The 15,706-nt window shown below is 36.7% G+C and overlaps 1 long non-coding RNA gene across 2 annotated transcripts; it reads right to left on the reverse strand.

Moving 5' to 3' along the window:
* Nucleotides 1-11,992: 11,992 nt before the first annotated feature.
* On the reverse strand, nt 11,993-13,624 carry LOC114827276 (uncharacterized). 2 transcript variants are annotated; one of them, XR_011572273.1, is made up of 4 exons: nt 13,448-13,624; nt 12,615-12,706; nt 12,375-12,522; nt 11,993-12,268 (listed from the first exon to the last, which is right to left on the reverse strand). It is a non-coding gene; the product is annotated as an uncharacterized lncRNA (long non-coding RNA). The 2 variants fall into 2 exon arrangements; XR_003776472.2 differs by lacking the exon at nt 13,448-13,624 and having other exon boundaries at nt 12,615-12,992.
* Nucleotides 13,625-15,706: the final 2,082 nt, after the last annotated feature.

Consider the following 15,706-nt stretch of genomic DNA (forward strand, 5'->3'; position numbering starts at 1 on the left):
AATCGAATCTAGCAGCTAAAACACTTGTACCATTAAATGTTATTTTTGTTTATTTCTTTAATTTTTAAATTAAAAAATGAAAACATATTTTAAACAAAAAAATAGGCCTAATTGTCAAAATGGTCCATTGTCTTACTCTATTGGCCATTTTAGTCTCTGTGATTTCAATTTGACCAAATTGATCTCCGTGTTACATTCATTAGCTAATTAAGCAATCCATTAAAAGACGTTAAAATTGACACATGTGCCTGACACATGAGAAGAAAAAAACGTAATTTTATTGTACACTCACTAAACTTAGTCACAATCATATAAACAGAGAAATGATTCATTCAAATATGAGATTATTGTTGACTTCTTGTTCCCTTTCAGTAATAAATAAGACTACTGTTGTTCCAATTACATCTACACATAAACTTGGTCACAAGTACATTCCTATCTACACACACGAAAACAAAAAGCAACTTGAAATTGAACTCCACCAAGATCACAAAGAAAACAAATTCCATGCTTTTGTAAACGAAGAAAACAAAACCCATGCTTTAATTCCAAACAGTACATAATGAAGTTGAACTCTCCCAAAAACAAGTACTACATGGTCTTTCTCATCCCATAAATAAAACTTAACAGAATCCCTACTACCAAACAAAATACTAAAACAACTCAAATATTTTTTTTCATTGAACTTGTAGTTGTTTTCGTTGTATAAGCAGTTTTGCCAGGTGGTTTCCATGGATGTGAAGTTCCAGATGTACTTGAAGTTAAAGGTGCAGCTCGTATGCTAGGCCTAGATATGCTAGGGTTGTACATACTAGAGCCCAGGACAGCTTGTGGCAATGGAAACCTAGCTGACAAGGAAGTTGGAGTTGCACTTGCCTCTAGCACATTTGGTATAATGAAAGTGTCTCCTCTAGGCATGCACATATTACAGCATATGACTATTAATGGCATTGGAAGCCAGTTTTCTAGCGAAGAAGGTTTGGTTGCAATTGGCCTTGCTTTTATTTGACGTGTAATTGGTGTCCTTGACTCAAGTGTAATGAAAGTGCCCTCTCCAGAGCCTCTGGTGATGGTTGGTTGAACAAAATCTTGAGGTGGACGGAACTGCAAATGTAAGTATTAAACAACTATATCTGATAATCTATGTGTACGTTGCTAATTGTTAAGGAAATGAAGCAATGAATGTAATAAGAGAACTTACATCAGCAGGATTGAAGTATTTAGGTTGGGAAGTCTTTAGTGTTGTGCCATTTTTTTCTGTAACTTTCTTCACCTATCACAATTAAAAATTAACAACAAAGCTTCACCTCTCACAAGTAAAAATTAACAACAAAGAAAATATTAAATATTAATTTGAAGAATAACAAGTCAATATGTTATCCTTTCTTGCAAATCAGATGGTCTTGCATTCTTCTTATTAAGAGCATGTCTTAATGACTTTCCATTTACATTCCTCTAGGGCATAATGACTTCACCACTTTGTTGTACATTGGAGCATTGATATGGAGGAGTATGATGAGTTTTTTTATTACCTTCATTGTTCACACACCTACCATGACTGTCATTTTTATGAAATTGATAAGCTGATCGTTTGTCTATATAAACCCCAGTTGAAGCTTCTCGACGTTGATTTTTGCATCCAACTCTATTGTGTCCCTTCTCCCAAAAATTTTCATGTTTTACTACTCCCATTCTTACCCAATTTGGTGGGATCTTTGTTCTTTTCCATTTCAGGATACCTTATTATTCTCCTTTTTTTGGGTTTCCCAGGCTGCTTTTTTAACTATTGGAGGTAGGACATGTGTTTGGTTAACTTTTGGCCCATACTTCATACTCTTGACATGATATATAACTGGGGAATAATCCCTTAAATAAGCATATGGAGTGTAACATTGATCCACAAACTCGTCAACTTGTTGCTTATTATGGAAGATGGAAGAAATTGCGTGCATACATGATATTCCATTGAGCTCCCACATCTTGCAACTATAAGCTCTAGTCCGCAAATTTACCGAAGTGTTGATCAACCAATTAATCCCCCACTTAGAACACTCATTGCCACAATACAGTGGTTTTTTTTTTTTTTTGGTCAATACAATACAGTGGTTTGAATCTATGAGACAGTTATATTTTTATCTAACCTGCCTTGTATCTTGGGACAAATTGGACCCTCAAATTGAGTAATCATTATTGTACACTAAACTACCTCAAGCATGGTAAGTATTGGTTTATCCCTTGCACCCAAAATCCATGAATTGAAACTCTCACATGAATTATTCGGCAATATGTCACACTTGATCCTCGAACTAAACCTATGGCTAGCCCACAAGTTTGAATCCCTTTTTTTCAACCAATTATTGACTTCTTTGTCTAACTGTTTCAAATTTTCAATCTCACAATTAAGATCTACTTCGTTTGATGACATGGCTGCACTCCACAGTTTACCCTTCAGCACTAGACCCTTAAAAAGTTGCTTGAAATTTCTATGGAGATGCCTCACACACTATCTATGAGATTCTTCAGGGACCACTGATGGAAAAGCCTAATCTAACCCCTATATGCATAAGAAGGTATACAGTGTACACCATTGGTAATCAATCAAGCAACATAGAAGTTTTTCTTTTAACATTATAGACATAACTCTAACAACAATCAATGATATAAAGCTTTTTTTTCATGAATATATACATATATATATATATGTATGTATGTATGCATATTTATATATTTGTTTCCATGGGTCATGGAATGGGTGGACTTTCAGGAAAGAAACGAAAAATTAAAACATTTCAATTTATTATATAAAGATATTCCAAAAAAATTAAGGCAAATAATTACCTTTTGTTGTTCTGAAATAAAAGTCCAACCATGTTACTAACTGGATCAAGGTCCACATTTAAAAATTGGAGAAACCAACATCATGACTCTTTAGTCTCCAGTTCATAAGCAATGGGATACATATTATCATTTGCATCAATCCCCACAGCCACAAGTAATTGCCATGCCAATGTATTGAATTAATATGCACGTATTGTTGTGAAATTGAGGATATGTGTGCAGTAGAATATAAAGTAAATAAGACACAGTATTTACAAGATTCATCAAGTGTGCCTACGTCTACGGTGTGGCCGTAATTGTTTCTCTCATTATCAGAAATAATAGGAGTACAAAGATAACTCTCAATATTTCTCTATCTTCGCTCTAGCCTTTCTTTTCTCTTTTTTCTTTCTTTTCTCACCTCTTTTTCTTTTCTTCCTTTCGCATTTGTTTCTAGATGTTGGGGCGACATCATTCGAGAGGCATGGTGCAGGCCAAAGCTGATGGGTCGGCAAGGTTAGCATGGCACGACTTGGCTTCAGGCCAGCTAGGCATCGATTCATCGTTGACTCGATGCGGTGGCACGGCTCAGTCACGAATTCCTAAATTTTCTTTTCGATCTCTAGGGTTTTCAAAAATCCAAAATTGCTTCTATTTTCTTTCCATTCTTTGACTCTCAAATTCCACATAGCAAATTTATATTTGCGTTATGTATGAACATATATATATATATATTGACAAATATATGAAATATACAACATATATAGGAAGGTAAATATAAATATAGGGGTTTCGTGCATCATGTAGAATGTTTTCCTGCTTTATGGTCGCTAAAAATATCTAACTGGATTTTAGGGGAACCTGATTGGCAGAAAACAGTCGAACCTTTGAATTTGTAGAAGATCATTCTTAGAAAGTTGGAATTGCATCTCCAGTGTGTTGTATCACGTTAATATAGAAAAATAAATTGAATCAATAGCATATAGATCAATAAAATAATAAGTTAATCATAAAAAGAATGATTAAAACATAATATTCCTTGATTTAAGATGAACAAACTCTCTTTAGCGCAGTGTCAGGAGCGTGCTAATAACGTGTAGTAAGCTTATTTGACTAAAGAATTATAGAGAAATTGAGAGAGAGGGTGCGGCAACCATAGAGAGAATTGAGTGAATTCTGATTTGTGATTTCTCACCTCATTGTGCCTTTATTTATAGTAGTAAGGAGGTTAATTCCTTACCCTAATAGGATTACAACTGTAATAAGATAATATCTAAAGTATAAGATAAGGTAGTATCCCATAAGGGTTTCCTAGGAATTACACAATTACATTCCTAAACTATTAGGACTGCAACAATATGCTTAATATTAAAGTAGTCCATAAAATTAAGGCTACTATAGTTGTTGTTCTTAAGTAGCAACATGTGGTTTTCAAAGGGCATCATGAAGAGTTTAATAAGGTCTGCTCAAAACTTGGCTTCATCTTGGCTAAACCATTATCAGAGGTTACCATCGTTGAAAGGGCTCATCTAATGGTACATTTGGATGTCTTACTCGGCCAGGAAGAGACCTATTAGCGCCAAAGGTCTCATGCCTTATGGCTGCGATAGGGGGATATGAATACCAGATTTTTTTTTTCACCAGAGAGCTAGAAACAAAAAGTCCAAAAATCATATTAAAGGATTGTCCAATGGGGTTGGAACTTGGCTTACTGATGAAAGGGGCACAGAGATAATGGTTTTAAATTATTTTGAGGATATTTTTCAAGCTGGTCCCTTGGGTGATGGTGATGTTCTCCAGTTAATAAAACTCGAGTCACTCCTAAGATGAATCTGCGTTTGGAGATGTTGATGTCTGTGGATGAAGTTAGGGTGGCTTTGTTCCAGATGCTTCATTCCAAGGCACCGAGGCTAGACGACATGTCCCTAATGTTCTTTCAAAGATTCTGGTCCATCGTCAGTATGGATGTGATTATTGCCATCCAAAGTCTCTTCCATTCTGGCAAGGTGTTTAAGCGAATTAACTACACCCATGTTTCTCGCATTCCCAAGGTGAAAGCACCCAAGAATGTTACACAGTTCAGGCCCACAAGTATCTGCAATGTCATATTCAAGATTGCATAAAAAGTTATGGCAAATCGTCTTAAGTTCATCCTTACCATTATCATCTTACCTGCCCAATGTGCATTTGTTCTTGGAAGACTTATATCGGCCAATTCTCTGCTTGTTTATCAGATTTCTAATTTTCTCTCTAAGTGATAGCGTGGAGAGAAGAGCATCTTGTCCTAAAAGTTGGACATTAGCAAGGCTTACGACATAATTAAATGGCACTAAGAAGCATCCTAACTAGAATAGGTTTATCGTTAAAATGGATTGATCTGGTGATGGAGTTCGTTTCCTATGTTTCATATTCCTTTATTATCAATAGGCGTCTAAGAGGATATGTGCTTCTCTCTCGAGGTCTCTTGCAAGGGGACCTTATATCGCCCTACTTATTTATTTTATGTGCAGATGGCAAGTCCGCTCTTATTGCTAAATGGAAAGAGGAAGGTAAAATTTAGAGTGTCTTCATCTGTTCTGATGCCTCGTGAATGAACCATCTCCTATTTGCAGATGATAGTCTTCTTTTTTGTCGGGCCAACGAGGTTGAATGCTTTCAAATTTCTGAGAGCCTTACTTCTTATGAATGTGCTTTGAGCTAGAAAGCTAATCTCCTCAAGAGTAAGGTATGTTTTAGTCGTAACATCAAGCATCTTGTGCAATCTAAGTCCATTAATCTGCTGGGTGTTCAAAGGGTGGACTAACATGCCATGTACCTGGGTATGCTGACTCTAGTGAGCAAAAATAAAAGTTAGTGTTTTGTGTACATCAAGGAACACTTTTGGAAGAGGCTTCAAAGTTGGAAGGGGAAATTTTTTAATGCCGTTAGGAAAGAGCTTCTCATTAAATCCGTTGCACTTGCCATCCCTATATATACCATGAATTGTTTTCTGTTGCCCAAATACTTTTGTGATGACTTAAATCACTTAATTGCATCCTTTTGGTGGAATGATTATGATGGAGGAAAAAGGATTCATTGGCTCTCTTGGAAAAAGCTATGTATACCGAAAGTCAAAGGTGTTTTATCTTTATGCATTCAATCTCAGTTTATTGGCAAAACAGGGATGGCGAATCCTAATGAAACATCACTCTTTTGTTGCGGGGGTACTTAAAGCCAAATACTTTGCCAACGCTAATTTCCTCTCTGCCCCTGTGGATGCGAACGCCTTATATTCTTGGAAAAGTATATATGTTGCTCGTAATATTATCTCTCTAGGCTCTAGGTGGCAAGTGGGTAGGGGTGTCTCGCTGAGAATTTGGGATGGCCCCAGGATTCCATTACCAGCCTTATTTCATATTTTCTTACCCAAACCTGTAAGTTGTTCTCTCCAGACGTTTAATTAGTTAATTGACTATATTTCTAGAAAGTGGAATGCTGAGTTGTTGACTTTTTTGTTTTTTGTTTTTTGTTTTTTTTTTTGTTTTTGTTTTTTTAGAAGGAAGTGAACTCTATTTAGTATATCCTAGTGAGCATACGATAGCCTGATGATTAACTAAATTGGCACTATGAAACAAACATCAGATTTACGGTGAAGAGTACCTACCATATTGTGCAGGAGTGGTTCAACCTTGTTGCATTGGTTCTCCTTCTTCCTCTGAATCTTAATCGACTTTCTGTTTTCTGGATCAAGATTTAACATGCCAATGTTCCTCCTAAGGTTAGAGTTTTTGTGTGGAGGCTTTATAACAACATTATCTCTACTAAATCGGATCTCACTAAGTGCCACATCATGATTGATTTATCGTGCGTGGTGTGTAACCACCATGAGGAATCAATCTTCTATTTATTAAAGGAATGCCCTTTTTGCTAAATGTGTTTGATTGTCTTCCCACTTTGGTAGTTTGTTATGGGGTTCTTCCTCTTCATCATTCATTTTCTAGGTTATGGTCATTGCGGAGCTGATCAAGCCGGCGCTCTTTGAGTTTTTATGGTGATCTACTGGGCTCTTTGGGGAGCTAGAAATGAGATTTTGTGGAATAACAAGTGTGATCCTCCTGATGTCATTGTGGCTAGAGCAATCCAGTGGTGGTAATGCTTTGTGTTGATTAATAAGGGGATAATTTCCTCTCTTCCCTCTTGCCAATCTTTTGCAAAATGGTGCGTCCCTCATTTTGGATGCCTCAAACTTAATATTGACTGCTTTTGGAATCGCGAGAAAAGCTTAGAGGGATTTGGTTTAATTGCACGTAATGATACTGAAGGTTTTTTTGCTGCAAAATGTGGGAATTTCTTTGATGTTTCCTCCAGTCAAAAGTTATGGCTATTAGAATTGGCTTGATTTGGGCTCATGAAAAGGGCTTTACTAATATTTTATGCAAGTCTGATTTGCTTCAAATTGTCAATGCACTATGGGATTCTTTGGTTAATTTGTCATTTGTCGGGCAAATAATTGAAGACATCAAAATGCTCTCTCTGGCAGTTACTAAAGCTTCAATTACCCACATTTGTCATCAAGCCAACGTGGGGGCTCATAGATTAGCTTGTCTCGACCTATTATGTGGCTTAATTTAAAAGGTAAACTGCCGTTTAACCTTCTAAACTATTACGTGAATGTCAATTTCCCCCTTGAACCTTTTTTTCTTCAGCTAATTGATCCTCTGGACTATGTTTAAGTGGCCAATTTCCCCCCTACCGTCAAGTTTTTTAAGTGGTCAATTTGCCCTTATCGGCTTCACCATATCTTCTAGCAAGAGGTATCGAATTCTCATTGGGAGAAGGTATGGAAATATCACATGACAATCAAAACTCTTGAAGCATACCCATCCGGAAACTGTACATAAGATAGAAACTGCAAAAACTTTCCTCTTATCCGGTTTCACTGAAAATGATGCAAGCTTCTTTCTTGCTATGTCTCCGTCCCTCGTCATCCATAAACTTGGCCTAATGCCCATTTTTCCCAAATTGATCCGAGCTTTTATTGTGTCATTTGTTTTTCCCTCGATGTTTAGTATAGTTTTGACCAATGTATCAAACACATTTTTCTCAACATGCATTACATCGATGTTGTGTCTCAATTTTAATTTGGACCAGTACAGGAGCTCGAACAACTTTGTCTTATGTGTCCAGTTTAGATGTCTCTAGTCTTGTCTTATTTACATATTTTCCTAACCGAGCAAAATCCAAACGATTCACCTGAGCCAAAATTTCATCTCCAGACCATTCTCTGGGTCTTGGTCGAAGCTATGTGCCTTTGAAGAAGGTTGTCTGGTTCTGACGCCACTGGTGGTCCCATGGCAACCATCTACGATGCCCTAGGTAACAAACTTTTCTCGCATGCCTACCAGACGTAGTGTTCTCTTTGCAAACTAGGCATGCGTAATAACCCTTAGTGCTTTACCCAAACATCATATCGTACGCAGGAAAATCGTTTATAGTCAACATCACTCTTGCTCTCAAAGTGAACATCTTCTTGGTAGGTTTATCATACGTGGGAACACCGGTTTTCCATAAATCATTTAGTTCATTGACCAATGGTTGTAAATAAACATCACTAGACGTGCCTGAATCTTTCGTTATCAACAATTTCATCATCATATATTTTTTTTTCATGCACTTCCAAGGTGGAAAATTATACGGAATTGCGAAGAGTGGCCAATTGCTGTGGTTTTGGTTTAGAACCCTAAACGGATTAAACCAGTTTGTCTTAAGTCCTAATCTAACTTTCTGAGGCTCACGTGCAAAATCGAGGTACATCTGATCAAACTCTTTCTAGGCCTCTCCATTTGCAGAATGTTTCATAACATCGTTACCCACTCATCTTTCCTTATGCCACCTCATGTCGCTTGCAGTGTGCGTCGACATATACAATCGTTGCAACCTAGGCTTTAATGGGAGATAACGCATAACCTTTTGTGAAATCTTCGTTGTTATATTCTGAGAAGTCATTTTAAATTGCGACTCATTACATACAGGGCAATTATCCAACGCTTTATTCTCTTTGTAGAACAAAATGCAATTATTTTTACACGCGTGAATTTTTTCATATCCCAATCCAAGACCACTCAGCATCTTCTTTGCACTTTTATGATCTTTTGGCAGAAAATTATCCTTTGGAAGCATCCTCTTGAAAACCCCTAAAAAGTAATCAAAATGCTGGTTCGACATACGAAACTTTATTTTGCCATGCATCAACTCAACAATGGTTGTGAGCACATAAAATCTTTTCACAACCAGGGCATAATTCTTGCTTGACACTTTTTAATAGTTTTTCATATTTTTCAAATGCTTCACTGTCCATGGTGGGAGAGACGTCATCTTTTACTTCATCATTTGTATTCGAACTAGCGTTTGGAAAAGCATCATTGATGATGTCCATAATTTGTTCATTTGGGTCTACAACAGATTCAACTATCTCCATAACTCGAGTAATGTGTGAGGATGAAGCATGTTGTATTTGTTCTCCATGATGACTCCACGTAGTATAGGTCTTCATCATCCCATTTCTGACTAAATGGTATATAACAATTCAAAATATTCAATCATTAAGTTGTTACACTTTCTACAAGGACACCGAATTTGAGTTGAACCCCGGTTGATGAACTGATTTATTCCATCCAAATAATGATCAGCACATCTGTTAGGATTATGTATCCACTATTAGGGGTGGGCGCTGTTCAGTTTGGTGTGGTTTTGAGTGAAACCAAAACCAAAACCGCAAGTTTTTGCAATTTGGTTCGATGCGGTTCTGAGGCTAAAACCGAAATGAAACCAAACCATTTGGTTCGGTTCGGTTTGGTTTTAAAAGGTTTTGGTTTGGTTTCATTGTTTAAAAAAGCTATTATGGTTACCTAGTTGTATCTCATTTCATCCAATTCAATACAAAAGTTTTGGTGTTTGAAAAAACTATTATGGTTACCTAATGCATTATGACATTACGAAAAATAATTGGTCATCCAATTCAATAAAAAAGTTTTGATGTTTCAACTTACTTTGCGACTCATATAAAAGATCGGCACCAAAAATCACCAAGTGAAAGTAATTGTAATTTACCACTAACCTCGTTGTCTGGTTGAATAAGCAGCTCGCCGACAAATTGGTAGACCGATCCAACTCGAAAGCTAAGCTCCTGAAGGTGCTTAGTGTCAATTTTTAATCTCTCACTTTCATCGACAATTGTGGCAATGGATATCTCTACAAAATAATCTTGTAACCTATGAACGAAGTAAGGGATACTAATTCATAAGTTGCTTAAGGATATCAAAGAATAAATATAAGAAATGCACTCAGTTCATATTGTCTACTTCATGCACATCATGCTATCAATGTGCCATATCCATAATCCTCAATAAACCAACTGGAGATGCCACATTCGCCTCAAGAATATCTTCTTAGACAGTTCTGTATTCCAACACACTACCATCTTGATGATCATCTAACTATATCAAAATCAAATCATAATTGTTCCGAGCAATGTTGTCACAGACTCACAGCATTGAAAATGCTGAAACTACGTATCTACATACTCCGTATGATATACTCCACCTCTATTCATCTTTCTTTCCTTCCCTAAGGAGAAGGACTCCCCTGTAACGGGGTGTATATCTTCATGTTCATCTAGCTTTCATCACGTGGCATAGTGCATTGAGAGCTATAGTAACATGGGAATATAGACCCCATGAGAGGCAAATTTTCCTCGTCCGCAAGACCAACAGAACTAGCATTAGCTATAAATTACTTGTACCCTATTAAGCCACTATAAGTAGAGTTATGAGATTTATGATATCAAAGAATTGAATCTACACATTTTGAACCTTCCAATTTTAAAACTATGAAAATTTCGGAACTGGAGGTTTGACTAAAACTCAAGGATTTAATTTGTTACAGATGATTGGAAAGCAAATAAAAGAGGAACACAATCTATATTATGATGTTGTTGAGTCCATACTAAATGTATGGACTCAATTAAATAACCAATTAGAATTTAACATTTAATAAAGTCATGCGGTTTCGGTTTGGTTTCGGTTTCGATACGGTTTTCAAAAGACAAAACCGAAACCAAACCATTTCCTACATTGCAGTTCGGTTTCAAAACCGAAACTGTTTCAAAACCGCAAAACCAAACCGTTTGGTGAAGTTTGATTTGGTTCGTGTTTCGGTTTCGGTTTTCGATTCCAAATGCCCACCCCTATCAACTGTTTGTTTATATCACCTGCAAACATAAACAATTTACAAGGGTTACAACAATTTCAATAATGTTATGCCACCTTATGCCTCCGGTATGGGTCTTATCTCATTCGAGAATGCACAGTTACGTGCTGTAATTTATGGTTCCAACACATTAGAGTTCGATCATGGGAAAACTTCGGTAGCATCTCCCTACAGTTCTTTAAGTGCACGACGTAGATACAAAAAACTACAATGCACCTGAAGAAGGCAAAGAGATGCTACCAAATTTCCCATGTTTAAACTCTAATGCGTGAACCTCAAAATACAACATGTAACTATGCATTCTCAAACTGTCTAATATTTTGGGACAATTCAAGAATTAATTAGACCGCAATCATGCTTTCGCATTCATTCGTGAAATCCAACTAATTCTCAAACGAGAAACTAAGCTCATATAAACATTGCATACCATTTTTTTGTACATCCATACAAAAATGTTTGCATACAAATAATAAACTCACAACAATTATAAACTACATACACACAATTTAAATGAATGGAAATTAAATAAGTTTGTTAAGAAAGTATACCTCCAAGATTAACGGCAACACAGATTCAAAAGCTGGAAATTCCAGCATAAAGGCAGTTGCTGCAAGTGTTTTGCAGCTTCTGCATTCTGTTTAAATTCAGTAAAGTGATAAGACTTTGCGCGACGAAAGCACCGATGCGCAAAACATGCTGCTTCCACTTTTGGCGCCATCCAACCACGCTTTGTCGTGTTTTTTATAACCCTTTACATGACGAACATACTTCGTCACGCATTACCTTTTTTTATTAAAAAAACTCGTTTTTTGAAAAATGAATTGAATTTTTCCATTTAGTCTTCAATTTTTTTCAAACCACATAAATACTTAATAAATCAAGAACTTATTTCATTAAACCATTTATGCATAATTAATTAATATAAATATTTATTAAAATGCATTAATTTTATTCAAAATAAACATTAAGGACATATTTAAGTAAACCGTTCATAATAAAAAAGTTCTAATTCATATCTCATTATTAAATAAGCACTAAAATTAAAATAAAAAACACTATTCTACTCCTCCACCGATAGTTCTGGTTCTCGCTGTAGTTCAGCCTCACGTTGATTATCAAACTTCCACTCCTAGATACGAGGCTTGAACATGTTATCGATTGTCTTCATCAAATTTGGGTTATTTTTACGAATGTCCCAATTAGGCTGTCATGCGAAAATTAATAAATAAAAATCTCACTATTATACATAATTATTATTTAACTAATAACTTAACATATACAGCTAACTCATCAATCATGTGCATGTTCACCTCCTCAAGGATGGCTTTCCTAGACTCCAAATCTGCAACATATTTGTCACACAACAATACTCCAACGTCGAACCAAAAACTAGTGCGCATATCTGACTTCACAACCCGTAAGTGTGTCGAACCCGTACCGCAGCTCTTTTCTTCTTGTCTATCAACAAATATATATATATATATATATATATTCATAATACTTAAGCTAAATAAAAACTTTATACAAAATGCAAAATTTATAGCGCAAACCTTTTTTGGAACCTTCGCCATCCATTGTCTTTGATGAACGCGCACCACCATCGCCCATTATACCAACAATCAAAGAACAAATTGATGATAATCTGAAAAATTGTAAAGCGTTTCTGGAACAAATTGTGAAGAACCATGAGAGCAGAAGCGCATATTTATAGGAAGGTTAAGGACTTTGCGCGACGAAACCTTTGTCGCGCAAACATCCGCACAAAATATGATCCTGATTCCTCTAATTCACATGCATTGAATGCTTTAACCCAAAACTGAATGACCTTTGTGCGACGAAGCCTTTGTCGTACAAACTTTCATCACTTGACACGACGAAGGTTTCGTCACGCAAAACATATAGATTCGAAATATGGCAGTAAAGTTAACCACGTTTTTTGCGGCCTTTGCGCTACGAATGTAATTGATTGTAATTACGAAGTTTACGTAAATATAGATCTTTAGTATATATATTTACATAAACTTCATAATTACAAACAAATATTCAATTATAATATTTATTCTAAAAATAATTAAAAACTTGAATAAATTGAATTAATCCATGCAATTTTTTAAACAACAAAACATGAATTAAAGCCTAATTGTCCTCAAAAACATAAATTTAAAACTACTGTTTCACTGGTCCTCCATTCTGCTCAACTTCATAACGCCAGCACTTGTAACCCCCCTTCTGATGGAGAAGCCATCTCCATTAACTTCATCAACTCTTCATTCGTATCATCAATGGTATAGTTACATTGTTACACATATATGCAAATAATTAATTCCAACATATAACAAAAAATTTCACAAAATTTCTTATTTTCAACATTTGTCACACTTACTAATAACTGATCCATCACTGCCTTCTTCACATTCTCGGGCACATATTTCCAAGGATACCACTCAGCAGTAGGACAATTATTCTACATTGCTACACCAATTGCATGCGCAAACTCCACATATTGCCTCATATCATAGGGCCTGGAGGGCATGCCCTGCTCCCAGTTTTATCCTCCATTCAAGCACAAAGAGAATTGTGAAGAATAAGGAAAGCAGACGCGCATATTAATAGGAAGGTTAGGGGTTTTGCGCGACGAAGCCTTTTGTCGCGCAAACCTTTGCACTAAATATAGTATTGATTCCTCTGATTCACATGCACTAAATGCTCTGACTAAAAAACAAATTAGACTTTGCGCGACGAAGCCTTTGCCGCGCAAAGTGCTCCGCTGATTACCATGCATTGTATGTTCTGACCCAAAAATTGAAAGAACTTTGCACGACGATGACTTTGTCACCCAAGGTTGCCGCGGGAAAAGTTTCGTCGCGTATTTTTTTTCGTGCCAAAAAAAATTACCCACGCTTTTCTTACTGACCTTGCACGACAAGCATATTTTTTGCATCATGCAAACTGTATTGCATGACAAAGAGCTCTGTCATGCAAAATGGCACCAATCTTGTGCTACAACGCTATTGTTTCGTTCTGTAAAACTCACTTGCGTGATGGATTTTGCTTTGTCGCACAAACATCTGTCGCCCAAATAGTTTTTCCTATTAGTGTTTTCACCTTCCTCATTACACATTCATTTAACCCCCACTCATCATAATAACCTTCGATTTTCCAAGTCAACCTCTCAACCCGTTTCAGACTCTAACTCAGAAGGCAAACTAGTTGGTGTGTCAAAAATACACTGCACAAATTTAAAATTTAACCTTCTTGTCAGCATGAAAAACAACTGGTCAAGGGATTGGGGCCATGTGGTGATCGTGTTTTGGAAGCCGGCAAGCTCGGGGAGGTTGATGGGAGCACCAAAGTTGTAGTTGGTAGAATTTAAAAGGGTGGAGGTGAAGAATGGGGTGACAAAGTATGTGACAATTGGGTTGGATGTGTGCAAGAGAATGAGCCTTGTGGATAGTGAAGGAAAGAGGAAGTTGGTAACTGGAAAGCACACAATTGTGGAAGGTTCTAAAAGACGCTAGGCGCTAGTCGAGTGGCGAGCTAGCGCCTAGTGCCTAGGCGGACTAGCCGGATTTATGTAAATTTAATATAAATAAATTAAATTTACAATATAATATATAAATAATATGTCTTTTCTTTTAAAATAATATATGTGATGTTAGGGTTTAAATACATACGGTCTTAAAAGAAAAATGAATAACAAAACAATAGAAAATTGAGGAGATGGTAAAGAGAGTTATTATTCAGTTTACCAGTTTATGTAAATGGTTTGAAAATGAAATAAAAGATATTGACAATTGCGTTTTTTTTTTCTCTCTCTCTCTTTTTCTCTCTCTCTCTTAGTTTCTCTCTCTAAAAACCCATATCCAAAGCCTTTTCTTTAGCTTCAACTTGCAACCGCCGCCCTATGCTCTTGCTTCAGGTAGGAGGCAACCTGCTACTTCCTCCTTTTTCCAGTCTTCTTCTTCCCTTCTTATCTCCTTCCCTCATTTGCCTTTTTCTTCTTTTCCTCCCCTCTCACTTTTTCTGCTTCATCCCCCTCCATGCATCTATCTTTTCCGCTCTTCTTTCTAGTCTCCTTCTTTTGTTTTATTCTCGGTTCTCTCTAAGTTTATCTTAGTTTCTCTTGAGCTGGGTCTCAACTATTCCCTGAGCTTGTCTCAGATCTGGGCTTCATGCCCCTTATCCGACATCTTTTGCCTACTTTTACTACTTTCTGTCCTTTAATTTTTTGTCCTCCCTCCTCCTTAGCTATGATACTACATCCTTATCCCACCATGTACTCGGATAGGCGAGCTCCGACCAGGAATGGGATACCAAATTTACTACTCTCCTTCACTTTCCCCCTCCAAACGGTATAACTATGTTGTAGCCCCATCAAGGCCAAGTGTTGCGTATTTTACATACCCCCTTAGCCTCACCCTTTACTTATATGATACTTTGTTTATACATATTTATAGGTGTTCGTGAAGGAGAATTGGATCTGGTGTCTACTTTCTCGGTTCGGAGTTTGGCTTCCTCCAAGGATGAGACGACAGCGGTGATGTGGTATTTGCTGCTGAAGATTACGATTTTTTAATTGTCTATTTTCTACCTTCGGACCTAAGCTTATGTGGGCATCCCATTGTATCTTGGGTTGATGCTC

Source organism: Malus domestica, chromosome 10, assembly GCF_042453785.1.
Source record: "Malus domestica chromosome 10, GDT2T_hap1".
Classification (NCBI taxonomy): domain Eukaryota; kingdom Viridiplantae; phylum Streptophyta; class Magnoliopsida; order Rosales; family Rosaceae; genus Malus; species Malus domestica.